A 10,226-nucleotide genomic window follows, 5' to 3' on the forward strand; every position below is an offset into this window, starting at 1 on the left:
CCCCTGCAGCAGCCAGAGGGAGCTCCAGGCTGGGAATGGCTGGGGGCTGCACACACTGTACATATTGCCCTTTAAATTAACCAGAGCTGCAGTGGGGAGAGGAGGAACCAGGTTCAGACCCACCAGCCAGTTGGGGGACCTCATTCAGCAGCACCAGCCATGACCGCTCTGCCACCCACCCACCCTCCACGGGTCTGGCCCTCGATCCTCTTCATTACATGTGATCCTTGTTTCCCACATTGGCATGCTGATGGTGTCTTAATAAACCCTACAGGAAAGTCCTGTTCCCGCTTCCTCCTCGTGTCTCCCTTCTCCCCACTCCCGACAGTGCTTACTGCCCCCCTCCCCACCTCCACACACACTCGGGCACAAGGCATCACCCCAAGCCAGCACCATCGAGCTGGACTGAGATCCTGATCTCCACACAGGAACCATGAACAGGTCTCCCACCCCACCCCCTGTCCTCTGTGGCCCCCCACTGCCTAGGGTGCCTGGGAGCAAACTGTTAATCTAATGGCATCTACTCTAATTCTGCACCCAGGAAAAGAAACTCCAGTAAGAACTGTGCTGGAGTTCATTCAGCTGTGCTAATTGCATGAATAGGTGCACCCAGTTAACAGCGTTCTCGTATTAGGACTGAACATATCATGGGAGGAAGCAATACTCCCCCTTCCAGTCCTAGGATCCTATGAATATTTTGAAACAAGCAAGTGAGGTTGAGACCTTCAAGCTCATTTAAAGTAAGCACCTAACTTACTTTCAGGTTTTGGTTTTTTTTTAAACCGTCAACTTGTTTAAGCAGCGGTGAACAGATATCTATGGCCCTGAATTTTTTTCCCAGTGATGTGGTAACCCCCCCTTACTATGATCAAAACACAGTAATGTGTTTTGTGATCAGTAGCAAAGTTGATCAGCAAATTTCCCTTAAAACACTTTTTGTTTGGGAAGTACTGTTTTAGTATCACTGGGCAAGTTTCTCAAAACCTGAGTCATGTCAACTCGAGTTCCAGCTGTTCACACTTGCATGAACTATTAGGAGGACTAGTTCCCATCTGTGTATCTACCCTCCAAAAGGAAAAAGAAAAAAAAAAAGATTGTGAAATAAGACACACAGCAATCCTTCTGTCTCAGTGTCTATTCACTTGCAGTTGACTGATTTAATCCACAATATAAATTAATGATACTATTACAATGATAATAATAATAAACTCATAGGGTTAGAAGGGGCCTCCAGGATCATGTGGTCCACCCCACTGCACAAATGCAAGACTGTTACTCCTAAATCATCCATGACCAATGACTATCCTCTTTTTGAAAACCTGAAATGAAGGAAACTCCACAATGTCCCTGGGCAGTCTATTCCACGTCCACACTGATCTAGAAACAAGGGTGTTTTTCCCCCTGAAATCTAATCTAAATCTACTTCCCTGTCATATGAAGCTTCATGTCCTTCCCTATTCAACAAGGAAAAACAATTGTTCACCCTCTTCTTTACAGCAGTTTTTCAGGTATTTCAAGACTGCTATGATCTGCTTCTAATCTATGGGTCTTCTGATGGACTCTAGGGAGTTTGGGGCTATTAAGAAAGTGGAACCTGACACAGAATCAGGAACTATGGGACCCTGTTAGACATGGTTATTGATGACAGGTGGAGTGAGCTAACGATGTACCAGCATTTAGCTCACTACCATTTACCCTGCCTCTGCTTGCCCCACTGCTTCCATCACTGGCCCTACCACCATTGCTTACCTCCACTGCATGCCCTGCCACCTCCAGCATGGCTCAGGGAGCAGGGAAGCTTGATAACCCTGCTATTTAGGAAGAGGATTGAGCTCTGTTGGCCTGAGCAGTGCTATAATGGGGATGACTTGAAACCATGACACAATATCCTTTTCTTTAAAAAATTGCACCAGAAGCCAACATAGTTGTGCCAGTCCACATCTGTGCCTAGACCTTAATAACCTGAGATATTTTTCATGCACAGACAGTGAAAGTCACCTCTTTGGTAATCTTTTTCTCCCCTGGAGTTGAAGGGGAACCTCCATAACATGATGCAGGGGCTACCACAGTATGAGCTTGACCAGGGATGCACAACGTGGGGTGATATGTGAAATGGCCTGGGGGCTCCCCCCCCTAGTCTGGAAATTTGGTTGCAGGAGAGCAGTGGCACTTCTCCCCTGCTACCAAATCTTCAGATCCAGAGGGAGCCCCAGGCCCTGCACACTGGATCTGACTCCTCATCCGAGTGTGCAGGGTCAGGCCGGGGTGGCACCTCACCCCAGGGCCCAATCTCAGTGTGGGAGGCAGGGGGAGAGGGTGGTTCTAGCCCCCGGGGACTCAATTACAGTGTGGGAGGGGGTCAGTGCTGGCCCCACAGGACCCAATCTCAATGTGTGGGATGGGGAGGGGGTGGCACTGGGCCCTAGGGCTTGATCCCACCAGAAGACAGCATGATCCAGCCCATAGACAGGCTCTGGGCCACTCAGCTGGCATGTGGGGCCAAAAGATTGAACAGTACTGAGCTAGACTGTTGGTGCTTTATAATGGCACATTGAGATGGAGGAGTACTATAAGATACTCACATCCTCTGCTGCTCTGCTTATGGGAGGACTGTAGCACATACTCATCAGTGGGTTTAGTTAAACTAATCCAAAATGTTAGGTGCAGACTTTCATATATTTAAATTGTCTATAGTTTCCATATAAAAAGCTCTGCCAGTTTCCCCGCATTAAATCATATTTTAGTTACATTGGTATAGCACAATGACCAGGCCCAAGTCCAATTGGCTTTCAAAGTCATGTACAGCCAGAAGGTTAAAAAGTATTTAGGCACTTCAAGGCTCCTAAATACATTTGTATTTAATCTGTAGGCTCCTCAGTGATCTAAGTGTTTTCAAAATATTGCTAGTCATACTCAAGATTTACAGAGCCTGGTAAAATGCTTACCAGTGCAGGGTCCTGGTCCTCAACCAGGGTTGGCAGCAGCTACTGCCAGGTAAGTGAATAATAATAAACATAGAAATTTTTTTCACATGGTTCAGCCTGCCACAACTGCCATGATTTCCTGTTAAATTCTCAGGTCTAGTGACACTCAGCTGCTATCTCTTTTGCAAAATCTTCCCCTTTATCCCTGGGGCTTTCCTAGCAGATGCAAATTGAAAATGTAATGAATGACTGAGTTTTACTCCAAATTCTGGAAACACCTAGGGGAATTATGGTTTTACTCTTAATTCAATTAAGTGCTTGGGCCAGCTAAGTGAGATCACATTAAGCACATAATTAGATTGGAAATGATCAGCAACGGGAGTATCAGTTATGTGAGCTGCAGTCGCATCAAAATCTGGCTCTTCTGCTGTTGTGAACACAACTACACTCATGTAATTGGTGGCAGTGACTGGTAAGGCTCGAAGGACTGGAGACTCAGGGAGATGCCTGGGCTAACACTCAGATGCTTTAAGGAGCGTGAGAAGCTTCAGCATTCTTATACCCTCACACACAGAAAACAGCTTCTGGTTATTTTACTTTTAAAAGCTTACATCCCAAGTAGCAAAAGACAGTAGTAAAATCATACCTGTGAATACTAAACCAGGCAAAAACAAGGAGAGCATTCATTATGTAAATAATACTTATTATTAAGCGATACACTACTAATAGTTTGATATCGTATCATTATTACCTAGTTTTACATATGAGCTGCAAAACAAACCCCTTGAATGAAGGGGAGAGTTCTGCAAAAGAACAGACAAAGTTCTTTGGGTAAACCTGATATCTTTTATTAAACTAACTCAAATAATTGGAAAAAATCTTCTTTGCAAGCTATCAGACAAGTACCCTTCAACGAGCTGAGAAAGTATCCATGGTTGCTCTGTGATCTTCCTGGATGGAATGAATAGTAAAGAAGCCAGAGCCTGGTATGCATGAAAGAAGGGCACCCCTGCAAAAGAACAAGCACCAGAATTTTGCCAGGAATAAGAGTTCAATGTTGCAGTTGTGGTTGACTGAGCCATATTGTTTCTACTGCTTCTGGTATTTCACTATTACTCACATATATGGCGGCACTATGTAAGAGCTACACTCATGGACCAAGAGCTAACTTTATTAGGTATTTTATCAGGCCTTTACAATTTTGTTGATCCTCTCCTGCAGGGGCTGAGACTCAATTAGGGCCAATGCAGTTAAATGGGAATTGTTAAGAGTTGAAACCTAATTGATAACCTCTGAGGTCATCCCAATTAAACATTTATTAAGTATTTCTCATAAATTATTCTCTTGGTTGCGGAGGGGGGCTGATTAATCAATCCCTTTTATTATCATATACCCAGTCAGGTTGTAGAGATGTGTGGTTGTAAACATGGAGAAAGTGGGGAATCACAGACGTGAGCTGTTGAAAGATCGGAACAAGAGCTCAGGGTTCCTGTGATCTGGCCTACACTCACCCTCCCAGGTATAAGCATGTTTTTGCATTTCCATTGTCTGATCTAAAGTGATTCTCTTGAAAAGAAATGTGTGTTCTCTTTATTCGAGGGTCCCATCTGACAAAGTAAGCTTCCTTTGTCCAAATTTGGGGATAGAGAGCATAATTTCAAAGAAAACACTTCATTTAATCAACACATGAACAAAAAATGGAAAAGTTTCTTTCAGAAGAAGTTGAAGTCAATGACATATAGAATCAAAGGCACACATGTCAGAAAGTGAAAGACCAGATGATGAAATTGGACTGTCTTCTTAAAGCCTGTGAAATCTCCCAGGAGAAAAAAAAAAAAAGATCTGCAAAAAAAGAAAGCCTCCCCCCTAAAAAAAATTTAAAAAATAGGGCCATATCTTGAGTCATTTGGAGATAAGCTATGTCTCAGTAAGAGGGGGGTTATATTAAAATACTGAGAACACCAAAAGAAATGTCATACCTAAACTGTATCAACTGGTAAAAATTATAATGGCAGTTCCATTACATGAGTGTTGAAAGAATATTTTCAAGACTCAGATTTATTCTGTCAGCACAGACATCCAATATGATAAAGCCTATATTAGAAGATGTTATTTTAGTTTGCTCAAGCAAGCTGTTCATGAAAACACAAAACCTCTGCCAAAGTCATGCAACATTGAAGTGCAGTCAAGTTAAAAAACAAAAACAAACATTACTTGTATAAACTTTAAATAAGTATTCCACATTACAAACATGTTTCTATTTTAAAAGCCTATTTCTTATTCTGAAATTAGTAAATAATTTATATGCTATGCCTGGAAGAAATTGCATTTGAACAGATTCAAAACAATTTGAACCAGTAACTGAGCCACTCTTATTTTTATTCTTATTTTTTTGGCAGGTTGACTTAGAACTGAATCTGAACTGATTGAGTGCACCTGAACCTGAACCAAACCCAAATAAATACTGGTTCAATTCTTTTAAGCAACGATGAGGATTGAACTCAGCTTATAGGACATAACTGTAATCCATAAGCTTGTTGTTGAATTTACTATCCTTTAGCCCCTGCACTTGGATTATGAAAATTTACATGATTAATTTATACAGCTTAAATTCATTGTACAGAATGAGCGAGATCAAGCTCCAACCACACTGCTTGAAACACTGAAGACACAGTGGCCTTCAATCAGTGTTCCCTAATCTGGACATTGCCCTGAAGATTTCTCTGACACTGCCTGTCAAAAACTGTGAGTTTATATTCTGAAACATGGCTAGGGTGAAAAAAGAGAAAGCGAGAGAGCGCTTAAATTAGGAACACAGAAGAGATGTCTCTTATGTACCTTGTTTCTTATGGCAGAAAAATAAGAACTGGTATGACAAATAGACTTTAATAATATCATAAAAGATTTTTCCACCCTTAAAGCTTGAAAGAGGCCAGTCATTTGAAATATAATAAATGTGTTGTGTTCTTATACTTGTGTCTCTTCCATATTTCCTTGTGTAGTTAGTGTTGGCTGTTTCCTATCATGGATATTGATTAGGGGGATCAACTTTTGTCCCTATGCTCTTTTGGCTCCAGATCCCCAGAATTCTTAGTCTTCCTTTGCCGGGGACCCCAGAAAGTCTCTTTAACTACTCTCTCATGCATGGCATAATCCAATAAGTGTACTTTTAGAAGGGCTACTTGATGATGACACAGCAAACTAGTCTGGGAATCTCATTAGTTGAGAGGACCCCAGAACCCTGAACTGGTTTGCAGACTTTTGTAGTGTAGTTTTGTGCCTGCCACTAAGCAGTGACTTAGGTACCTACACTACAGCTGAATAGAGATGTTAAGGAATTCAGTGATGTTTGAATATTTGACTTCAGCACTTAAATCCAAAGATATTTGGGCACCACATTAGAACTTTATCCCAAACAGTGTAACATGTATAACAGCAGGTGAAACAAGGGGCAGTCTGCAGAGTTGTGGGCTGACTACAAATTTGGACTACAAATTTCTGCTAATTTGGACTACAAATCCCAGAAACCCCAGGGGCTCAGAAGCTAGAGAAAGAGGAAGATGAAGCTTGAGATTGCAGTAAGGGGAAGAGAGATCAGTGTGCATGTGGAACATGGTCAGAGTGAGCAGTGGTGCTGGAGTCTCACTGGCTTGGTCAGCTAGGAGTGTGGACTGAAGGAGCTGATTCAGACTTGGGGGCAGTTGCAGGCTGATGTTTGATCGCCCTAGGGACTAAAGGCTTGTTTGGGGACACTTCTGGAGGGGTGTGTGGAAAATTAAGGTGCTGAATACTTGTTACCACAGTATTGATGTTTTGTTACCTTTTACCTTTTCCCTCCCTTTGGCCTGTTGGCTTGTGACCATAACCACTAACCCCTATGATTTTCTATATAAAAGTGGGAACTCTCCCTTTCTTCTTGTGCCAGTTTCTGGGGCTGCAGGGTTTGCACAACAGATCATTGGATTCAAAGGGGGATGTATCCACTTTACAAGAATAACAGGATCATATAGATAACAAAATCCAGAGTTATTGCACTGTGGCAGGGCACTGTTTGTGCCTGCCACTTCAAGATCAGAGCCAAACAGCTAGCAGGTGCTTGATTGTGGCAGCCATTTTAGATCCCTGGTTATTTATATAAATAATTCTGTCACCTGCCTGGTGGCCAGGCAGCAACATCACTTGGCTGCAAGGCTACTTGGAACATCCTGGAGGTAAAGGAGGAACTGTAGGGGATGTCTAGGAGGCTCCTGGTCCTGGGCATGACCTAAAACTGCACCCTGCTGGGAGTGGGTGGGGCTTTCAGTGGTTTGGGAGCCCCCAGGAAATGCCAGGCCAGTTACCACCCTGGTGAAAGGCATGTATGGGTTCCTTAACCCCAGCCCTCACCTTCAGGTGGGGTACTTGTACCATCGGTGCAGGGGAGGCCAGGTAAGCTTCAGGAAGCACCTGAGCCTGCTGGGGTAAATGACTCTGCAAGGCCAGGCATGCTTCAAGAAGCACCTGATCTTGGAATGGGGTACCCTGATCCCTGAGTGCAAGCAGGAGGTGTAGACCCAACAGAGGGACTTGACTGGTCAATGCTGGGGCCAGGACCAGAAGGGTAAGAGGGGCCAGAGGCCCACTGTGAGAGATGCCCATATTAAGCAAAGAAGCTCAGGGTCCTGACTGGCCTGAGACAGGATCAGGGCTTAGAGGAAAGCTGAAGGTCCCAGGAATGGGGCCACAGCTAATGGGCAAAAGGGACAGTTAAGTTGACTGCCTGAGATGTCATCTGCGAGGCGTGGGCTGTGGTGTAGGGGTAGAATGGAGCCGTGGATAGCCCTCCCCAACATTGGGGTGTATAATGGGAAGCCTCCCACCCAATTAACAACTCAATTATGTTCCATCAAGGTTTGGCAGGAAAGAGAGGTGGGTAGCATGCCCAGAGGCAAGTTGGGAAACTAACCCTGGGGCTAGTCAGGGACCCCTACTTTGCCACACTCTGAGACCTATTAAGTCTATGCTACATAACCTGGGATGTTCCTGAACCATATTATTGATGCATTAACTGGAAAGGAATTTCAACTCATCCCCTGCTTTTTGGATGGAAATGGTTGTATGGAAGGTATTGTTATTATCATCAGCAGTATCCCCTTGAATGGGAATGATGGCTGCATTGTAGACTTGGATCTTGTTGTCTTTCTAGAGATCACAATGGATTAAAACACAAGACAATTTCCTGAAGGAGGCACTTGCACACTCGATCCTATGCTAGGTCTTCTTATCAGTGTTTACTCTCTGAGATAGGTGGTTACTGAGGTAGGAGAAGTGTTCAACTATCTCCAGGGTCTGTCCCTCAACTGTAATTTGGGAAGAGCAGTCACATTCACAGGCCAGAACAAGCTTATATAACACTTTAAGATTCTCAATGTTGAGGAAAAAGGCCAAATTTTTGGTACATTTCTGTGAAGAGATCCAGTGCAGTCTGGAGGTTTTCTTCAGTTTGCACAAGGATAGCACAAGTCATCACTGTATTGAAGGTCAAGGATGGTTGTTCTGAGTTTGGTCTTTGAGTGAAAACATCCTACATTTAAAAGCCTTCCACCCATTCAGTACCCAATGCCAATTGTAAAAGGAAGACAGTCCTTCATAAAAACCAGGATCCTGATAAAAGGAAAACAAAGAACAGACATGGGGTAATGATGTGTCCTTGCTTGACTGTAGTTTGGATGATAAATGGATTTCTCTCCAATCTACTACAAAGAACAATCAAAGTCATTTAATCATGGAGAAGCCTCAGGAACTTCATGTACTTTTCAGGGCATCAAAATCTGGTCAGTACTTTACACAAGGCTTTGTGACTGACCTCACTAAGGCCTTTGACTCTGTCAATTAAACCCATATACAGATCAAATAATCATAGAAAATGAGGGGTGGAAGGCAATTCAGAAGGTCATCTTGTCCAACCCCCTTCTCAAAGCAGGACCACCTCCAGCTAGATCATTCCAACCAGGGAGGCTTTGTCAAGCTGACCTTTGAGCCTCCAAAGATTTCATCAAAATGCACAGAAAAGCCAGGAAGTTTGTGGAGTGTGTCAGGGACAACTTTGTGCTGTAAGTGCTGGAGCAGGTAGCTCAGGGCTATGCTCTTAACCAGCTGCTCACAAACAGGGAAGAATTAGTGAGGAATGTACAAGGAGATGGCAACTTGGGCAGTAGTGACCACAAGATGATTGAGTTTGGGATCCTGAGGAAAGGAAGGATGGAGAGCAGAAGAGTAAGAAACCCGGACTTCAGAAAAACAGACTTCAACTCAGTCAGGGAACTCACGGGCAGGACTCTATTTGGGACCCTGACCTTGTCTGTTCCTGATGCCATGTGCTGTCCTTTTATGGTAAAGCCCTGATTGCCTGTGCCCTGGTTCTATCCCTAACAATAACAAGCACTGAGACCTGGCAAAGTTGAGTCCTCCCTCCCCACTTTCAAGTGAGTGAAAACAAGACCAAAATGAATGTCCTTGTTGAAACAGGGAATCCAATTATTCAATGAGCATTGTGGTTGCTCTTCCCACATGTCAACATGCATACCCTTGACTTGCCAGTAATCTCTATCAATGCTCAAGGTAGATGGTAAAGGGCTCCTGTTAGAGATTCCCTTGCTCATTGTCACTGTCTTAGAATGCCAACTGCAGTCACTTCTGATAAGGAAGCTATTCCACCAGTAAGAACCAACCATCTTCCACATGTGCTGGGCAGAATGAAATAGGCTAGCAACATCTTGAGAAAGTGAAAGTTGGAAGTTCTGGCCAAGGCCCAAGAGACCTCCATCTGCTATGGGGTGGTGCCCAAATGTATATTCTACTCATGTCCTGTAAGTGCCTAACTGATAGCTCAACACTTCTTTCCTGGGTTTCTGTGCATTACATCATGAGCAGCTGAACAAGGTGTGCTGGTTTGCTGAGAATCAGCTGGAATTGTTCTCTCCATTAATCGTAGTGCATGAAGCAGAAATGGCAAATGGCTGAGTACTTCATCAGGGAGATAAAACTGGATGTGTGGAGGACAGTAATGTTGGCTAGTTTCCTAAAACACCTAACATTGAAATGCACAGTGATCCATGATCCCCCAAAACACAACTGAGAAAGAGCCCTTTATGTTGGTGGAGTTATGGTGTAGAAAGCCAGGGAACTGGAACAACCATAGAATTAGTTATACTGATGCAACAGGAAAATCCCATCTGAGTAAATCTGTTAGGGCAGCTATATTTGGATCTTGGGGGGCACTGGATTTGCAGCTGAATAAAGGCATGACCTGTGGCCTAGCAG

At 43.7% G+C, this 10,226-nt stretch overlaps 1 long non-coding RNA gene across 1 annotated transcript; it reads left to right on the forward strand.

Annotated features, from left to right (window-relative positions):
* The first annotated feature begins 3,324 nt into the window (after window positions 1–3,324).
* On the forward strand, window positions 3,325–5,567 carry LOC102372493. The gene is made up of 3 exons (XR_324753.1): window positions 3,325–3,396; window positions 4,322–4,443; window positions 5,324–5,567. It is a non-coding gene; the product is annotated as an uncharacterized LOC102372493 (long non-coding RNA).
* Window positions 5,568–10,226: the final 4,659 nt, after the last annotated feature.

The sequence above is a fragment of the Alligator sinensis genome, unplaced genomic scaffold (genome assembly GCF_000455745.1).
Source record: "Alligator sinensis unplaced genomic scaffold, ASM45574v1 scaffold174_1, whole genome shotgun sequence".
NCBI classification, from domain to species: Eukaryota; Metazoa; Chordata; order Crocodylia; family Alligatoridae; genus Alligator; species Alligator sinensis.